The following is a 20,515-nucleotide window of genomic DNA, read 5'->3' on the forward strand; positions in this document are numbered from 1 at the left end:
TACTTCATGATTTAATTCATTTGAAATTCTAGAAAATGCGAATTACTTTATGATGACCAAAAGAGTGCATCTTGGGGAATGGTGAAAGAGGGGGAACAAAATCAGGAAAGTGAAATTGCAAAGACGTACAAGGCAATTTTGTGGGGTGATTTGTGACCATGTTTTCATATACATATGCAATATGCTAGCAATTACCTAATTCTGGTTAGGTGGATGGCTCAGTGATGGTATGCTTGTCTCTGAAGTATAAGGCCCTAGGTTCAATCCCCAGGACTACCAAACAATGAAGGGTGAGGACGTGCCCATTGACATGAGGTTGAATTGAGACTACTGTTTGGACTGCAGGGGCGGCCAGGTGGGTAAAGTGCTTCCTATGCAATCAGCAAGCATAAGGACTTGAGTTCAGATCTCCAGAACCCACATAAAGGACAAGCATAGTAGCGCTTGTGGGGCAGGCATGCAGGGGTGAGCACACCTGTACCCATGTGCACACACACACTCACACAGTGACAAAATGTAAAGAATAATGGAAATGGACAAATAACACACTTTAAATAGCTTCAGCTCCTTCTATGTTAATTCTAGGTCAATAGAACACTATTTTTCAAGTAGTTCTGTATCGAGATGGATCAGTAGGTAAATGCACTTGCCACCAAGCCCAATGACTTGAGTTCAAGCCCAGGGACCCATAAGGTAGAAAGAGAGAACTGTCTTTCACAAGTTGTCCTCTGGCATCCACAGATATCCCAGACATGGAACTGGGATCCTCAGGGTTGGTGACAAGCACCTTTACCGTTTTGCAGTTTTGCCTTTTCCAGAATGTGATATAGCAATAATTATGTAGAAAGCAGCCTTGTTCATGTAGGATTAGACACCTTGTAACTAAATCTTCCAGTGTGATCTTCTTTTCCTAGTATACATTTTTAGAAGAATATTGGGTTCTTACGGTTTTGAAGATTTTGATATTTGTCAAAATTCTTCTATACAAATTTTCTTCCAGCTTACATTCTCTTTAGCATTGTGGAGAAATATACCTTCCCCACAACCCACTGCCAATCTCTTGCCACCACCTCCAGGGAGTTCATTTCCTTTTATTTCTGAGTAGTATTGTCAAATTGATATTATGAAATGCTTTAGAAATGGAAATCACTTTCTTTTATTTGCTGAATATAAAGAGAAGTCATATTTATGCTATCATTTTAAGTTATTTGCAGATTGAAAGGTTAAAATAGTACTCCATTATTTAATTTGTATTTGTTCAATTGCTAACAATATAAACATTTTGTCAGGAAAAAAAATATTATCTTTGTGCCACTTAGATGGCATCAATCCAATGGGTAGGTGATACGTATGAAATTGCAGCACGGTTGTCTTAGTTAGGATTTCTGTTGCTGTGAAGAGACACTGTGACGGCAGCAACTCTCGGAAAGGAAAACATTTAATTGAAGTGGCTGGCTTACAGTTCAGGGGTTTAGTCCATTATCATCATGTCGGGAAGCAAGGCAGCATGCAGGCAGACATGGTGCTGGAGAAGGAGCTGAGTTCTACATTTTGCAGGTGACGGAAAGCCGTCTGAGATAGTGGATATGGCTTGATCATATATGAGACCTCAAAGCCCACCTCCACGGTGACACACTTCCTCCAATAAGGCCACGCCCACTCCTAATAGTGCCACTCCCTTTGGGGGCCATTTTCTTTCAAATACCACAATAGTACTCCTAAAAATCAAATTTTTGAGCTGTTATTGTAACCTAGTACTTTGCTGGGCATTCCATCAACATGTAGGGAGGAATCTATTTCTTTTTACATCTTTTTATTGATTGGAGGGAGGGCACATGAACTACAGTGGTTATACAGAGGTCAGAGGGCAATCTGTTCTCTCTTTTCATCACATATGTTCCAGGACCCCCTGGAGCTGGAGTTATAGACAGTTATGAGCTGCCTGACTAGGTGCTAAGGATTGAACCTGGGTCCTCTGGAAGAACAGTACAGGCTCTTAGCCATCTCTCCAGCCTCTAATTAGAAGGGGCTGGATTCAAACTCACAGAGATCCTCTGGTCTCTGACTCAGGAGTTCTGGCATTAAAGGCAAACACCACCATGCCTGGCTAAAAAAATTCCTTTAAAATAAATAAATAAATCTGCTGGGTGGTGGTGGAAAGGATCAGAGTCCAGCACAGGACAAACACCAAGACTAAGTTCTCAGCACAAAGGAGATTTATTCACCCCAGAGGGACAAAGGGCAGGAATAAGAGACAAAGACAGGAGATAGAGGATGAGGGAGAAGGAAAAAGGAACTAAGGAGAGGAGACAGAATATTTGCCGCAGAGGGACAGAGGACTGCTTCTGGATAGACAGGAGACAGATGTGGTCCATAGGCAAATACCAGTTTATAAAGGTAAAAGGAGAAACCCCATGTTAGGATGAGGTGTTTAACTTTAATTGGGTATGTTATTTAGGTGAACCAAAGGGGGCTTTTAATTCCTGGACTTCAATACTTTGATAGCTGGACCCTGGTAGTCAATCTCAGGTAGAGAAAATGGCCAAATAAAGGAATAGACCTTGGTGGTTAGCTTTAAGAATATAATCCAACGGTTTAGAAAGGAAGAGGGAATGGGGGAAGGGGAACGCCTGTCAGAGCCATGTTTGCTGTGCTTGGGTCTGTCAGAGCCCTTCAGGGGTGCCACTCGCCTTTAATTCTATCACTTGGGAGGCAGAGGCAGGTGGATCTTTGTGGGTTCAAAGCCAGCCTAGTCTACAGAGCAAGTTCCAGGACAGACAGGGCTCCACAGAGAAACCCTGTCTCAAATAAATAAATAAATAGGTAAATAAAATCTGAGTTATAATCAATTGCTAGTATTAATAGTTTACTGTATCTGGCACCAGTAGGACCAGGCAGGTGAAAGACATGCACACGCCCACCTGGAGCTGCCAGCCCTGGGTGGGTAATAGAAACCAGGGGCCAGCAGCACACTGAGCCATAGGATGCCATTATGGTGAGCAAATATATGGTGGGGTATGGGAGGGAGAGAGACAGAATGGTTCATGTTCTGTGGAGAGGGGCATCTCTAAAGAGGCGAAGATGGTGAGGACTGGGCTGATATTATCCTGTGACTTCTGCACTTGGGCTTCTGCCAAGGGCCATACTGGTGTCCATGGCCCTGCCACAGCCATGGTCTGCATTTAAGTCCATGGCTCCCGTTACCACCAAAGACCATGTGGACATCCGAGGTCTGGGCCACCATCTGGGGCCATGTTGGTGTCCAAGAGCTACCCTACAGCCAGGGTGAAGGCCATCTGAGTGGCTTGCACTGTCACCTGGGACCATGGTGACATTCAGGTGGGGCTGCTGCCGGGGACCTTGTCTGGGTCCGTGGTCCTACAGCAGTAAGGATCTGTGTGGATGTCCATGGCCTGTGTTGCCACCAAGGGCAAAAGGAATGCTCAGGTTCTAGGTCACCACCTGGGGCCATGTTGGAGTATGGGGACCACACTGCTGCTGGGGCTGGTGCCATGCAGATCTGGGAGGCCTACACTGCCACCGGACACAAAAGGTCACTCTTCAGGTGGTTTAGCTGCCTGAAGGCTGTGTAGTGTGTTCCAGGTTCCCAGCATTGTGAACTGTCACCAGTGCTGGGCGGGCTTTGGAGATGCTGCTATCTCTGAGTCATTTCTGCTCCTGTAAGTAACCCCTCAGCCATGTTCCTGTAAGTAATGAAGAACCAGCCTGCCTTCATCTTAGGCTTAAAAGCCATCATATACTAAAGACAAAGGAGGTTCATTCCTGTTTATGATTAAACCTGTTCTTCAAGGATTTTTAACCTTAACTACAGATGGTTCAGTACTGCTTGTTCCAGGAATGGTAATCATGTCTTTGTTTCAAAAAGCTGTTTATAACCATCTCGTAACCCTAACTTTGTTTCAGAAGGTTACACAACCACCTTGTTATGCCCACCTTGCAACCATGTCTTTGTGATGGTTTTTAGCGGCACTCTTACCCTGACAGGAACAGTCAGAAAACACGACAGAACCCACTAGCAAGAGTTTTATTGAAACTCTTGTTATTCAGGCCTGCTGAAAGGACAGGTGAGGGAAGGGGTGGGGAGGAGAACAGGACACTTGGGACCCACCCTGCACGTGCGCACACAGGCCCATGGGGCTACTCCACGCATGCGCATAGTTCACATGGTCACATGGTGTGCAATTACGGTAGGACATATGACCAGGAGATGACTAAGTGTCCTGCCTGGGCATGAGCAATCATGGGGGCATGGCTGGAATTCCTGTCACTTTCTTTCAGGAGATCCTTAGAACTAATTGGTATGCTTATATTCTGCTCTTGTAACTCTGCCTTTGGAAACCCCCTACCCCTGAGTTATAAAACCTTGTCTTTCTCACATCCAATGCTGACCTCTTGGACCCAGCTGTAGGGGAGGCAGTCCTTTACACAAATCAAAAAACTTTCTTTAATTAATTTGGCCATAATGGCTTGGGTCGGTGGTCTTTCTCCTCCCAACTTTAGGATTAACAGTAATCCCAATAAAACTCATAGGTTTGAGCCAAGCAGTGGTGATGCACACCTTTAATCCTAGCACTGAGGAGGCAGAAGCAGGTGGATCTCTTTGAGTACAAGGCCAGCCTGGTCTACAGAGAGAGTTCCAGGACAGCCAGGGCTACACAGAGAAACCCTGCCTCAAAAAACAAAAACAAAAACAAAAACAAAAAAAACAAACCAAAAACCCTCATTGGTTTACCAAATTGCACTTTGTTCTGTTGTAGGATCCCTATTTGGGCCGAGTAGATAGATGTGTGTGTTGAGTCTCCCCAGAAAAGACTTTGTCACACAACACATAGTGAGACACTGTACTGAGAAAGAAAGAAAGAAAGAAAGAAAGAAAGAAAGAAAGAAAGAAAGAAAGAAAGAAAGAAAGAAAGAAAGAGAGAGAGAAAGAGAGAGAGAGAAGGAAAGAAAGAGAGAGAGAGAGAGAGAGAAAGAAAGAAAGAAAGAAAGAAAGAAAGAAAGAAAGAAAGAAAGAAAGAAAGAAAGAAAGAAAGAAAGAAAGAGGGAGGGAGGGAGGGAGGGAGGGAGGGAGGGAGGGGAAGGGAGGGAGAGGAGGGAGGGAAGGAGGGAAGGTGGAAGGGAGGGAAGGAGGGAAGGAGGAAGGGAGGGAGGACGAACCCAAACAAAGGAAGCTAGAGAGGAAAGATGTGGCAGTCACACTCTGTCCCTCCTGAAACACTGTGACAGAACATTAGCAAGAGGATGAAAAGAGAGCCATCAAGATGTCTCAGGAGTAAAGACACTTTACATGCAAGCCTGATGACCCAAGTCTGAGGCCCCAAATCCGCAGTGAATGGCCCGAGTCTGACCCCCAAAATCCACACTGGAAAAAGAGAGCCAACTCTTGAAAGTCATCCTCTGAACCCCACATGTATGCCATGACAGATGTCTCCACATTCACACATGTACCATTCCCATGTACATAGTAATATGTAAATTCCTTTCTAGAAAAGGGTGGGTTGAGCTGGGTGTGGTGGTGCAGCCTTTAATCCCAGCGCTCAGGAAGAAGAGGCAGGTGAATCTCTGTGAGTTCGAGGCCAGCCTGGTCTATAGGGAGACTTCCAGGACAGCTAGAGCTATATAATGGAGAGGCTCTGTCTCAAAAAAAAAAGAGGCAGGGGGCAGGGGAGGGTGAGCTGGGTGTGGTCGCACACAGCAGAAGCAGGAAATCCAAAGTGAGTTTGAGGCTAGCATGGTCTACACAGTTAGTTCTAGGCCAGCCAGGCTATATGGTGGGACCCTTTCAAAAAAAAAAAAAAAACAGAGGTGAGGCTGGAGAGTTGACTCCACAGATACAAGTACTTGCTCTGCAAGCCTGCAAATGTGAGTTCTGTCCCTAGAACCCACAGTGGGAGCCGGGAACCAATCCTCAAAACCTGACCTCTGACTTCCACACACATTCTCTCTCTCTCTCTCTCACACACACACACACACCCCTATAAATAACAATACTTCAGTTGTTTTGTTAGTTTTTTTTTAATTGAGAATGATATGAAACTTGGAAACATATGCTTCCTTCAGATATATACCAAGGAGTTGATTAAAATACATCAGAAGCCCAGGGCATTGGCCACACCAACTCTGATGTACAAGCACTGGGTCCATTTATTCTTCTCCTATGTAATGAGACTATTTTTAAAATTATGATAGAAAGATATATGCAGTAACACCAGTAATCTCAGCATTTGTGAGGCTGAGGCAGGAGGATTTCCATGAGTTTGAGGCCAGCATGGGCTTCACGGTAAGTTCTAGGCCAAAGAGTAAAACCCGTTCTCAATACTGAAACAAAGCACAATAAAAAAAAAGAAAAAGAAAAAAAATTAAAAGACCCCAAAAAAGTACAACATGGATATATGTGTGCTGTGGAGAATTGTCTTTACCTGGGGAAAGGTCTGTCTTCGTGCACACTCCTCGGAGATTCTCTCTGAACTTTTGAAATTCTCTGAAAGGTAGAAGGAATGAAACCATCCTGACAATAAATAGAAGGCATATGAGTGAAACTGAGTTAGTTCACCCACGAAGGGAACACTAAGTCAAGCCTGCTTCCCTAATGAAGCTTCAACCTGAAGTCTAGACACTGGGCTAGGGTAGGCTCCTTATGACCCTCCACACATCAAAGTTCAGAGGATGACACAGTCCCTAGGACATAAAGCCTGGGACCTCTGCTGTAGGTGTCTCTAACTTTGGGTGGTTGTTTGCTTTGTTTTTGTTTTTGTTTTTTTTCCCTTCGAGGCAGGGTTTCTCTGTGTAGCTTTGCGCCTTTCCTGGAACTCACTTGGTAGCCCAGGCTGGCCTCGAACTCACAGAGATCCTCCTGGCTCTGCCTCCCAAGTGCTGGGATTAAAGGCATGTGCCACCACCACCTGGCTGCTTTGGTTTCTTGAGACACGGTTTGGCTATGTAGCCTAGGGTGACCTTGAACTCACAACCCTACTTCAGCATTCCCAGTGCTGGAGCAGGCATGGGGCCTCTATCCACTGACTGGTCCGTGGTTGTATCATTTCATTACTGACTTGTTCCAGAAGATTTTTGAACTTTCATTAAGAACTCCCTAATTTATAACCAGCTTATTAAAATCGAGTGAATCTGTTCATAATGAGTGAAATTGGCACATTTTACTTATTTAAGAGGCAATATGATCTCTCATACTATCAGACTTTCCCAGGGGAGGAGATAATTTATAGACTTCATTAGGACCAAAGTTGGGTGTCTAAGGAAACTTGTAGTTCCCAGAGTAAAGACTGCAAACTATCCCAGAACTGGTAACAAGCACATCTACAATAACATGTGTAATTTCATTAGTATACCACAAGATAACAAGCCAATAAACCAAGAGGACAACAAAACTGGTGAATACCAATTTCAAGAAAAGAAAATATAGCTAAGTAAAATACATCCAATTCCTCTCATACTTTGAGAAGTAGGAGTTAAAAGTACAGGGAGATGCCATTTTTTTTTTTTTTAAGGGGAGAGCGCGAACGCAGTCCCCCACTACCACAAATTATGCAGTCGAGTTTCCCGCATTTGGGGAAATCGCAGGGGTCAGCACATCCGGAGTGCAATGGATAAGCCTCGCCCTGGGAAAACCACCTTCGTGATCATGGTGGGAGATGCCATTTTTAACTATCAAATTGGCAAAGGAAAATTTTTGGATATCATGCCACACTGTGAGACATAGGGAAACCGGGTCTGGTAGCCTCACACCTCAAAGGTGCAATTGAAAATCAACACAACTTCCATGAAGGGTAATGTGGCAATGTCTCGGCAAACTCCTGATACATTTGACTCAGCAAGTTCACCTTTAGGAACTTACCACAGCTCTGTCCACATGTTGGCAAAGAGCCATTTGTTACAAGTTGGAGAACACTGTCCCAATATCCAATAACTCTTCTATTAGGATTGGAATCACTTAGGTCTTGGATCCAAGATAGCCCTGTGGTCTGGTTGTATCTGTAAAATGCCGCAGAAGGCACGTGGTGCTGGAGCCGAACCTCTACAGGCTTGTGTCCTCCATTGCCATGGTGTTGGAATTCTGCTTTTGAACCAGCTGGGGTTTGGAACTGGAAAGACACCAAGGAGGCTGTGAGGGAAGGCTGAAGGGTTGGTGGAGCAACAGCTGCTGGTGCTGGGAAAAAAGAGAGAGAAAAGAGTGTTGAAGCTGGGGAAAGGACAACTCGTGTTATGCAGTCCTCACGTGCCCGGCCTTTGGCAGACTGAGAGAGAGAAAAGATAGCTAATACTGCTTCAAACAGCTTTTGGATTTGTTTATTATTGTACATGTGGTGTGTGGATGTGGGGTGTGTGGATGTGTGAGTGAGTGGGAGTGTGTGTGTATGTGTGTGTGTGTGTGTCTGTATGTGTATGCGTGTGTGTGTGTGTGTGTGTGTGTAAGTGTATGTGTGTGTGTGTGTGTAGGTATGTGCTTACCATAGCATGCACATGCAGGTGAAAGTACAATTTAACTACAGAGCCATCTCATCGACCCTGGTTCAGATTTTTAAGTGAGGAGATGGCAGGGCTGAATGTGAATGTTCCATTTGGTATCCCTAACTATGTACAATAACACATAGGAGAGGAGAAATGAGCAAAAGAAGAAATGATACCTTTTGCAGGCAGAATTCGGAGGACCTTTTATTTTTTTTTATTTTTATTTTTTTTTAAGGCCAAGGGTTCACCAGTTTGGAAGATAAAGCTGTTTCATTCCTATTGTCAGTGGCTAAATTTTTTCTCATAGCCATGGGTTGTATCTGTAGCACTGAAGATAAAACAAATAAACAAGCAAAGCAAAGGACAGAGCCAAAAATAAATGAATGAATAAATAAACAAATAAACAAAACACCTCCCGTTCATATCTGAGATGGGGGCTCAGGACAAGGGCAGGCTCGGCCGCAGTGTCTGGGTACAGCTGAAGTGGCCCTGCTGCTTGGCCCACATGGAGTAGCTCCATGTTACTAGAGGAGTTTGTCATAGATGGGCATGCCACATGGAGTCTCTCACAAACTCCATTAAGAAAGTTATAATAAGGAGCTGAAGAGACGGTTCCACAGTTAAAGGCACTTGCTGCTCTCAAAAGAGGACCTGAGTTTAGTTCCAGAGTTCAGTTCCCAGCAACTACATGGAGGCTCAAAATCATCTGTAACTCTATTTCCAGGGGATCCACTGTCCTATTCTGGCTTCCTCAAAAGCGCTGCATTTATGTGGTGCACTTACACGCAGGCAAATCACTCATTCACATTAAAAAAGTTACAGTAGTTATAATATGCAGGGTTCTGTAAGGCCATTCCACACCTCACTCTCAGTTAAGAGAGATGGAGCTGCAGCAGATGGAGAGTGTGTAGACGAATATTCCAACTCTGCTCCCCCGGCAGAGTAAGTCTGAGATGAGCTTTACACCATCTCCCAGAAGATGAAGCTCCAACTCTTCACCCTTATTGGCTTCCTTCCCTTTCGTCACACATCTGTTTCCTTATTGGTGTCTCATTTCTCCTAGAAACTTCTGGTGCTTAAAACTTTGTTTCAGCATTCCCTCTGAAAGACCTACCTCACCCTACCAGAAATTAGAAGGTAAAATATCTTGTTCATCTTTGAAATCTCAAAACAGAGCTTCCTCCGAGAAGAGAAAATATTGCTTCAAAGAGTCAAAGCAATATCCTGGCTTACTGGGCATTCGGGGAGATTTTTGTTATATTTGCCCATACTAATAGATGCCAGTCGAAAGAGGAGAAAAATAATGGGTCTGGTGAGATGTCTTAGCAATTAAGACAAATTCTGTTTGTGCAGGCTGATTTTTTTTTTTTTTTGAAACAGGGTTTCTCTGTGTAGCCGTGGCTGTCCTGGAACTCACTCTGTAGACCAGGCTGGCCTTAAACTCAGAGATCTGGGTGTGCCACCACCACCCAGCATGCAGGCTGATTTTTTTTTTTTTTTGTCAACTTGCACAAGTTAGAGTCATTTGGGATGATGGATATGGTAGATATGACTGTCAGGCTACACACTCTAGAGTCACCCAGGAGACAAGCCCATGGCATGCCCATGGGGGTTATCTAGATTGGGTCAGCCTCTGGGTGTGTCTGAGAGGCATTGTGTAGATGAGGTTAACTGAGGTAAGAAGACCTACTTTGACTATGAACAGCACCATTCCACAGGCTGCAGTCCTGGATCGAATCCAAGGTGGCAAGTGAGTTGAGCATTGGCATTCGTCTGAGAAAACAGAGTGGCCAGCCTCTGGAGCTCTGCCACCTGTGGTGATATGTTGTGTCCCCCAATATATTGTGCATTTCTAATAAACTTATCTGGGGCCAGAGGACAGAACAGCCACTAGATAGACATAGAGGCCAGAAAATGGTGGCACACACACCTTTAATCCTAGCATCCTGGAGGCAGAGATCCATCTGGATCTCTGTGAGTTCAAAGCCACACTGGAAACAGCCAGGCATGGAGACTCACGCCTTTAATCCCAGGAAGTGATGGCAGGAAGCAGAAAGGTATTTAAGGCGTGAGCTAGAGCCTGGTTTTTTTAGGCTTTTGAGCAGAAGTTCAGCTGAGATCCATTTGGATGCGGACTCAGAGGCTTCCAGTCTGAGGAAACAGGATCACCTGAGGAACTGGTGAGGTGAGGAAGCTGTGGCTTGTTCTGCTTCTCTGGTCTTCCAGCATTCACCCCCATACCTGGCTTCAGATTTGTTTTTATTAATAAGACCTTTAGAGATTTGTGCTACAGCCACCATCCCATGATGGACCGTGCCCTCAAATTGTGAGCCAAGACAAGCTTCCTTAAGCTGCTTTCCTTGGAGTGTTTTATCTCAGCAACAGGAAAAGGAACTATGATGATAAGCAAAGATTTAGGGAACTGGGAGAAGAAGCAGATTCTCAAAGCAGCTCCTTAAAACGTCCAGACAGTAACATTTTCAGCAAGTGATCCTTAAAATATTTGTCACTTCCTAGATAAAAACGAGTAAAAGAGAAACTTGGGGTCCTAGACTGGTCACAAAGCTAAAGGTAAACTGATAACAGTAAATACAGTTAGCTGGGGCTTCGTGGCCCAAAGTTAATAAAGCTAAAAGGTACACTGAGTCTTAAATACTCTAAGTTATCTCCTCCCTCAAGGCTGTTATCTCCTAGAACTCCCCAAACAGTGCCGCCACAGGTGACCAAGAATTCAAACACTAGCCTGGCGGTGGTGGTGATGGTGGCGGTGGTGGTGGTGGTGATGGTGGCGGTGGTGGTTGTGGTGGTGGTGTCAGTGGAGGAACACACCTTCAATCCCAGCACTCGGGAGGCAGAGGCAGGTGGATCTCTGAATTTGAGGCCAGCCTGGTCTACAGAGTGAGTTCCAGAACAGCAGAGGCTACACACCCACACCCACACACACACACCCACACCCACACACACACACACACACACAAAAAAAAAAACCTGCCTTGAAAAAAAAAAGTTCCCTTAATCATTCTTTTGGTCTCCATTTGGTTTGTTTTCTTGGAAGGTACCTCAAGATGTCTCTAACCTTAGGCTGCCTCATCCACAGGCTGAGGCTCAGCCTGACAACAGATGCCATCCACACGTAGTCTGTCACCTATGAACCCCGAATGACCTCCTGTTTAGCTCACCAGAATGGCTCACAGAACTCAGGGAAACATTTTACTTGCATCTACTGATTTTTTTTTTTTATAAAGATTGCTTACTACAAAGGATTCAGATGGACAGCCTGATGGAAGAGATGCATGGGGCAAGCATGTGAGAAGTGGTGTGATGCCTCCTTACTCTCTGTGGGTTTTCAGACACCTGTTTCTCTGCAAACCTCCACCTGTGCAGTTAATCTAAAGCTCCACGGACTCTAGAAGCTTCACTAAGTAGGTGTGATTGATTCCATCATTGGTCATTAGTAATCAGCTCAAACACCAGCACCTCTCATCCTCCAGAGGCCCAGGGGCTGAAACTCCTAACCTTCATACCTCAGTCCTTTCTGAGAGCACTCGGGATGGTGCCCCAGCCACCTCAATAGCACATGAAAGATTCTTATCGCTCCCAGAGATTCTACGGGATTTAAGAGAGATAAGACAAAATGATAATAATAATAATAATAATTCACAATAATAGAGGTAAAGCAGTTGGAAGTCACAGAGGTCTGACCAGCTTCTGTTCACAGAGAAGTTTGAGTTCGGTGGGTCTAATCACTAATGCTTTGTATTCCAGCAAGAATTGTACAAGTGTTATTTTACTTCCTTTATAAGAGACCATACTACCATATGCTGGGATCAGGCTGTGTGTTCTGCCCTGCATTACTCCATATTATGCAAAATGGTGTTTTTCCAGGCTGCGTCTTGCCCTGAGAGAATCCATTTTATAAACAGCTTTTTACTCCATTCTGAGTGCAAACACTGAGACAAGATGACTCTGCACCTTGGCAGACCAGTAAACAACACCAGCTGTTCAGCACCACCCACGGGCACACAGGGATAAAGAACTTATTCTTAAAAGCAAAAAAGGTGCCACTTTATACATTTTTCAAAGTAAATTGGGACTAAAGAAGCACATGGGGATAGTAAAACCATTAGAAAAGCCAGGCCTGAGAACCTACCAGACACACACCAGGCTGTGGAATGGGAGCAACTCCTCTCCTGGGCCCCATGAAAAGAAGCACTGTGATGTCAAGCTGTCAAGTGAGAACATAGTGAATGATCAAGGAACTGACAGGCAGGGAACACTGGAGTGTCCCAGGGGATTGAGCTCAGCTTGTTTCCTGATGTTGATTCATCCTACTAGAATTGCTGTTTGTCTGTCTGTCAATCTGTCTGTTTGTTCATTGCTCTGGATCTGCCATCCACCTATTTGTCCTTTTGTTCACCTGGACCCAACCCTGTTCTTTCTCTTTGCAACTTCTCCTACAGCTTCTCTGGGAGTTGGGTGGGGGAGACATTCATCTAAAGCATTTATCTAATTATTCTTTCATCAATAAAAACTCAAGAGTCAGGTTAAAAAACCTGATGGACCAGAGAAACAATAAGGAATCCATCAGTAAGCTGGGCGGTGGTGGCACACGCCTTTAATCCCAGCACTTGGGAGGCAGAGGCAGGCAGATCTCTGTGAGTTCGAGGCCAGCCTGGGCTATAGAGTGAGTTCCAGGACAGGCTCCAAAGCTACACAGAGAAACCCTGTCTCAAAAAACCAAAAATAAATAAATAAATAAATAAATAAATAAATAAATAAAAGAGAATCAATCAGTGACCTCCTCTTTCTCTCCTTCCTCAATCCAGAAGACTAAGCCTCTTTCTAAACTCCTCCCTACTATTTTCTGTGTCTCTCTATATGTCCTGGGTCCTCCAAAACCTCTATGGCTAATTTTGACCATCTAGTAGCTAGCTTCACCCTCTGATTCAAGGTAAACTTTATTGGTAGTCTTGGGAGTGTCAGAGTGTGATCAAAATATCCCACAACACACCTCCAGCCCATTTATTATCTTTTAACTGTAGAGACTTTTTGAGTCTCTACTTGACACTCCTTGAGGGTCTCTTTAACGGTTTGCAGTTGTTATAATGCACAGAGAGAGAGAGAGAGAGAGAGAGAGAGAGAGAGAGAGAGAGAGAACATATGACAAGAGTATTAGTAATTACAATTAGAATAAATTGTAGGCAAAGTTCCTCTGTTTCTTGGCAGCCACTCCCAAATAACCTTTCAGAGACTTATTATTAATTATAAATGCTCAGTCGATAGCTCGGGCTTGTTACTAGCTAAATCTTACATTTTAAATTAACCCATATTTCTTATCTACCCTCTGCCATGTGGCTGTACCTTCTTTCAACACAGCACACTCATCTACTCATCTTACTTCTCTCTTGTGACTCTGGAGACTCCACACTTCTTCTTCTCAGCATCCTCTGTCTGTCTGTCCTGCCTATATCTTCTGCTGAGTTACTGGCCAGTCAGCTCTTTTATTAAACTAATCAGAAGGTGCCTTGGCAAAGACACATCTTTACAGTGTACAAAAAGATTATTCTATAACATTTCCCCCTTTTTGTTTAATTAAAGAAGATGATTTTAACTTTAACATACTAAAACTATACATAACAAAAACAGTTATTAAGCAAGAGTTACATTACAATATCCAGTCCATTTGTATTTGGAAAATTCAGAGAAAATACTCCATTATCTATCTTATCTTGGTGAGTCCAAAGTTTTGTACCTAATTTACTTTCTATCCTAACTTGTATTACCAACCCAAAACTATCCTTTTGTGTCTCTCAACCTTATATACTTTACACCTCTTTTGTGAGTTTCTTTTCTGAATTTGGTAACAAGGAAAACTATATATATTACTATCTCGTCTTCAAATCCATCAGAGACTCAAGAAGGATATAATATTACCCAAGTAAATAGAAAGTGCTGAGCAAACAACTTCCTAAACTAAGAAATGACAGAAACAGTTGGCAGCCTTGTCTCATGTCTCTCATGCTGGCTACAGTACCAAGAAGAGTCTTTCGGCAAAAAATGAACCTGTGTGCCTTGGTTGGCTATCCTGGAAACTAGGACTACTTGGTAAATTGCTGGAAAGATACAAACATACTTGTCTGTGTTTTTGACTTACAATACTCATGATACCATATTACTGGAAATGCTGGAGCTGAGCTCTGAGCTTGGAAATACCTGATCCCACTTTCTGCTTTAAATTTATAGTTTCCCTGAAGTTAGTCTGCACAGTTTCCCCATTGATGTCAGGAGAAAATGCTTCTTGTTTGTTTGTTTGCTTGCTTGCTTGTTTGCTTGTTTGTTTTAATTGAGGTTATCTTAGAGTTTCTATTACTGTGATAAAACACCATGACCAAAAGCAATTTGGAGATGAAAGGGTTTATTTTATCTTATAGCTTATAGTCTACCATTCAGAGAAGTCAAGGAAGGAACTCAAGGCAGGAACTGAAGCAGAGGCCATGGAAGAGTACTGCTTACTAGTTTGCTCAGCCTGTTTTCTTATAGCACTCAGCTTCCTGGTGATCAGGATTACAAGTGCACAACACTGTGTTCAACTATTGTACTATCCCTTTTTTAAAAAAAAACATTTATTTCATCTATGTGGTGTGTGTGTGTGTGTGTGTGTGTGTGTGTGTGTGTGTGTGTGTGTATCTTGTCCACTGGTGTCAGCAAGCGTCAAAAAAGGGCATTGGATCCCCTGAAGCTGGAGTTGCAGGCATTTATGAGCTCTTGACCTGGGTGCTTGGATTTGAACTTGTACCCTTTGGAAGAACAACATGTGCTCCTAAGGGACAAGCCATCTCCCCAGCCCTGTGCTTGCTGCAAGCTGCAAGACTATGTTATAGAGATTCAGCTGTATATAATAAAGCTATACCTAGAAAGAGTTTCTCTGTGTAGCTTTGGAGCCTGTCCTGGAACTCACTCTGTCGTCCAGGATGGCCTCGAACTCACAGAGATCCGCCTGGCTCTGCTTCCCGAGTGCTGGGAGTGCTGGGATTAAAGGCGTGCGCCACCACCGTCCAGCTCTGAAGACTTTCTTTAAATTTTATTTTTTTGTATGTGAGTTTCACATCATGTACCCCAATCCTACTCATTTCTCAGTCCTTCCATAACCACCCTTCACCTGGTAACAGCCCCCTCAAAAGAAAATAATGAAAAATCAATCTCACCATGGCAGCTTTGGCATGTCACAGTATGTCACACAGTATACCCTTTTGTCCAAAGAGCTTTGCTTGCAAATGTTCATTGCAATGAGTTATTGGTCTGGTTCAAGGCCTCTGGCTTTTGCTACTCCATCCATACTGGATCCTCACTGGGACTCGAATACCCTGCTGTTGTCCTGAGTCATAGAGATCCTGCAGCTTTGGTTCTGCAGGATTGGTCCCTTCACTAGCTCCAGCAGCTCATAGATGGGGTGGATGCTGGAGTGGGCCAACTCAGAGTCCTGGATCTAGACCTTGAGAGTAGCCGAGTTGGTTTGTCTACCAGCTCTCCCCAGCTCAAGACAACAGGGCCAGCTCTCCTGCTCTGCCTTGGCAAGGGGCGGGGCCAGCTCTCCCACACTCACACTATCACAACCAGCTCTCCAAAGCTGGCCTGTCCAAGGGCAGGACCAGGTCTCTGCATCCACACCACTGATGTTGCCACCATGCAGTGGCCAGTGATGGGTGGGGCCTGCTCAATGCAGAGCTCAGACATTAACATGGCCCCAGGTGGTAGCCCAGACCATAGATGTCCACATGGTGGTAACATGGGCCACAGACATCGACACAGACCACTGGTCATTGGCAGTGACAGGTCATCACCACAGCCTCAGGTGGCAGCACAGGCTACTCTCATCAGGCTGTTCCTCACCGAAATGGCATTTCCAGCTCCACCTCTCTTCCTCTCCCATCTCTCTACCACATACTTGCTTATTGTGGTAGTGGCATTCGTGTGAAGGTGGGTGGCCTGAAAACTCTTAATAAGACCCTATAGGGGCTGGAGAGATGGCTCAGCAGTGAAGAGCACTGACTGCTCTTCCAGAGGTCCTGAGTTCAACCACATGGTGGCTCACAACCATCTATAATGAGATCTGGCACCCCCTTCTGGCCTGCAGGTATACATGCAGACAGAATCCTGTATACATAATACATACATACACACATACATACATTTTTTTAAAAAAGACCCTATAACATAGATGCTACACAAGAAATGGGGGAAATTTCTAACCCAGGGCCTGAAATAGTCATGTAAATGTCTTGTTAACTAATTGAAAGGATTGGTCTGGAGAGATGGCTCAGCAGCTACAAGCACTTGCTCTTGCAGAAGACTGGAGTTCAAATCCCCAGTACTCTTATGATGGCTCACAGCTGTCCATCACTCCAGTTCCAGGGGAACTAATGCCCTCTTCTGACCTCCTCCAGCACCAGGCATGCATGTGGCAGCCAGCCACGCATGTGAGAGTGACAAACACATAAAATAATTAGGTAAACAATCAAAAGAAGATGCAGCCAACTGAATATATGCATATGCTAATAAGAGTTGAAATTTTCAATGGAAAAAAATAAACTTATGACATCTCCTTACATTTATAAATCAAATTCAAAGGCCATCTGTTGGCTTAAATGAGTCTGTTTTTATATTGGTCAAGAAAAGCAGACTTTTTTCAAGCCTAGTTTTCTGGCATGAAGGCATGAAGGTGTGACATTCCATGACTGTTATAGATGTGAACAGTTTTATTTACTGGGGTCATTAATAGCCTCTAACCTTCTAGGTAAACATTTAACTTTGAAGCATTAGCATATGATGATTCACTGGCTTGAAATCCTTCTTTCCTTATATGTACATGTTGGAACCATTAGGGCTTCAGCTTTTAAGTCCATATGCCCAGACAAAGGAACAAATTCACATGTATTATCTGCAGTGTGCCATGGTTTACGTAAGACCTGCCTATAGTTCAAATGAGATTGTTAGTTTTGTATCTCAAATTAGTTCCTGCCAACCCAGCAACTAAGAAAATGCCTTTGAAAAAACAAAAACTTTCCAAGCATGACCTGGTAATTGTTTTAATGGATTTTCAATGAAGGGTGAAGTGTTAAGTTATGTAGCCTGCAGGCATTCCATAAATATATTCAGACAGACTCAGCAGCCTGCATAGAAAAAAAAATCCAAATATGTACAGGTTCAGTCTTCTTATATTGTTTCTTCTGGGCCCTGGTAGCAAGATTCACAAGAACCTGCTGCGGTGAGTGTGGACCACCCAGAGCACAGAGACACTTTGTACTGGAGCCACTTGTTGGGCAGAGAGCAATGAGCTGCTTTAAGAGAGAGTGAGTGAGAGAGAGAGAGAGAGAGAGAGAGAGAGAGAGAGAGAGAGAGAGACGGGATTATATGAGCAAGAGATATCGAGACCATGATTGGAAAAAGACAACTAGCCAAACTAGTGGAAACACATGAACTGTGAACCAATAGCTGAGGAGCCCCCATGGGACTGGACTAGGCCCTCTGGATAAGTGAGACAGTTGTTTAGCTTGAACTGTTTAGAGGGCCCCCACGCAGTGAGACCAGGAGCTGTCCCTAGTGCATGAGCCGGCTTTTTGGAACCTAGGGCCTATGCTGAGACACTTTGCTCATCCTTGATGCAGGGAAGAGGGGCTTGGACCTGCCTCAACTGAATGTACCAGGCTCTGCTGACTCCCCAGGGGACACCTTGCTTTGTAGGAGGTGAGAATTGGGGATGGGTTGGGAGGGAAGGCTGGGGAATGGGAGGAAAGAGGACAGGGGAATTCATGGTTGATATGTAAAACGAATAGAAAAATCTCTTAATAAAAATAAATAAATAAATAAAAAGAAAAAAAGCTGGCTAGAAACAAGTCAAGCTAAGATTGGGCATTAAAAAAAACACATGATCATCTCATTTGATGCTGAAAAAGCATCCTCTTGCTTCCTGTGGACACAAAAGCAGAGCCTCCTTTCCAAAGAAACATATTCTTAGATCCAAATTTTGAATTCAAGATAACCTTTAATATATATAGGTTTAACTTAACAGCCTTTATAATCAAATGTCTTTCTGCAGTTAGCTCATTAACAGTCAAAAATTTAAAGAAAACATAATATACATAATCCAGACTCTGTAATTTCCATCTTTACATGGCTATTTTTATATTATTTTTATTGTCTCTTTAAAGACTTCATTTTTAAAAACTATTTCATTTCTTTATATAACTGCCTATATTCATTTTCCTCTGTCTTTTAAGCCTATGCACATTTTTACATACATTGTAAACCGTTTAGAGACTTATTCCATCTGAATCTGTCTTCTTGTGTATCTGTGATTCTTTTCTGACCAGGAGAGATTTTAAACTGCTAAGCTGCGTGGCTAGGATGAAAGCGGCAGCAGCCCTGGCTGCTGGTTCCACCCTGCTCGGCTTTTCAACATGGCGTGGGTACCTCGGGTACCAAGGTGTCACGTTCAAACTCCCAATTCTAGGAAGCAGTCTTAAGCAATGTGCCTGTGTTTTTAAGCCTGAGGCTGTGCTCCCAAGCCCACAGGCAGCAGCTGAGAGAAGCCTCTTTGTATTGTGGCCCATGAGAGCCCACCGGAGCCCACCGTGTAGCCGCTGAAGCCTGCCGTGACCAAGGGACACGTCTCTCTGTACCACTGCCAGTAATGAGATACACAAACTAGGAAACTGTTCTTAGCTCCATTTAGGACCTCCTTTTAAGTTCTCTCAGGTTTTCGGTGGAAACTCTTGCCCCATGTTGGGTGCCATTTGTAGGTGGTCATGGTCCCACCTGGCCCCGTGGTTTGGACAAATCTCTCCCATCCGCAGTCCCGGGACCACTTCAAAAGTAATTACACAGAGGCTTATATTATTTACAAACTGTATAGACTATGGCTCCAATTTATATTAGCTAGCTCTTTCAACTTAATTCAACCCATTCCTATTAATCTATGTCTTGTCATATGGCTTCAAGGCTTACCAGTACTTTCACATCTTCCTTCTTATGTGGCTGGATCATCTTTCCTCACTTTGTCTTTCTTCTCTCTCTCTCTCTCTCTCTCTCTCTCTCTCTCTCTCTCTCTCTCTCTCTCTCTCTTTGATTTCCTGCCTGGCTGTAAGTTTTCTTGCCATAGGCCCAAACAGCTTTATTTATTAGCCAGTGGGAGCAACACATATTCATAGCATATAGAAAGACATACCACAGCATGAGTGCAAACTTGTACAGCCATTTTGGAAACCAGTATGGTGACTTTTCAGAAAATTGGAAATCAATTTGCCTCGGGACCCAGCAATGCTACTCTTGGGCATATACCAAAGGGATGCTCAATCATACCACAAAAACATTTGTTCAACTATGTTCATAGCAGCATTTATTCATAATAGCCAGAGCCTGGAAACAACCTAGATGCCTCTCCACCGAAGAATAAATTTAAAAAATGTGGTACATATACAAAATGGGGTGCTACTCAGCTGTAAAAAACAATGGCATCATGAAACTTGAAGGTAAATGAATGGAACTAGAAAATATCATCCTGAGTGAGATAACCCAGGATAAGAAAGACAAACAAGATATGTACTTACTCATAAGTGGAAACTAGATGTAAAGCAAAGGATAACCAGATTACAACCCACAGCTCCAGAGAAACTAGGTAACAAGGAGGACCCTAAGAGGGACACATGGATCATGCTGAGAAGGGTAAATAGGTTAAACTGGGGGTGGGGTGGTACACCCATGATGGGGGATGAGAACATGAGGGAATGGCTGGTTAATCTTGGGGAAGAATGGAGGGGGAAAGCAATGAAAGAGATATCTTGATAAAGGGAGCTATTAGGGAGAAATCTGGTGCTAGGGAAATTTCCAGGAATCCACAAGGATGACCCCAGCTAAGACTACTAACAATAGTGGAGAGGGTGCCTGGACTGGCCTTCCTGTAATTATAATGGTGAGTACCCCAACTGTCATCATTGAGCCTTCATCCAATAACTGATGAAAGCAGACACAG

The 20,515-nt window shown here is 43.8% G+C and overlaps 1 non-coding gene across 1 annotated transcript; it reads right to left on the reverse strand.

The window, feature by feature from the left end:
* Nucleotides 1-7,523: 7,523 nt before the first annotated feature.
* On the reverse strand, nucleotides 7,524-7,687 carry LOC143274420 (U1 spliceosomal RNA). The gene has a single exon (XR_013053047.1). It is a non-coding gene; the product is annotated as a U1 spliceosomal RNA (small nuclear RNA).
* Nucleotides 7,688-20,515: the final 12,828 nt, after the last annotated feature.

Source organism: Peromyscus maniculatus, chromosome 7 (genome assembly GCF_049852395.1).
Source record: "Peromyscus maniculatus bairdii isolate BWxNUB_F1_BW_parent chromosome 7, HU_Pman_BW_mat_3.1, whole genome shotgun sequence".
Lineage (NCBI taxonomy): Eukaryota > Metazoa > Chordata > Mammalia > Rodentia > Cricetidae > Peromyscus > Peromyscus maniculatus.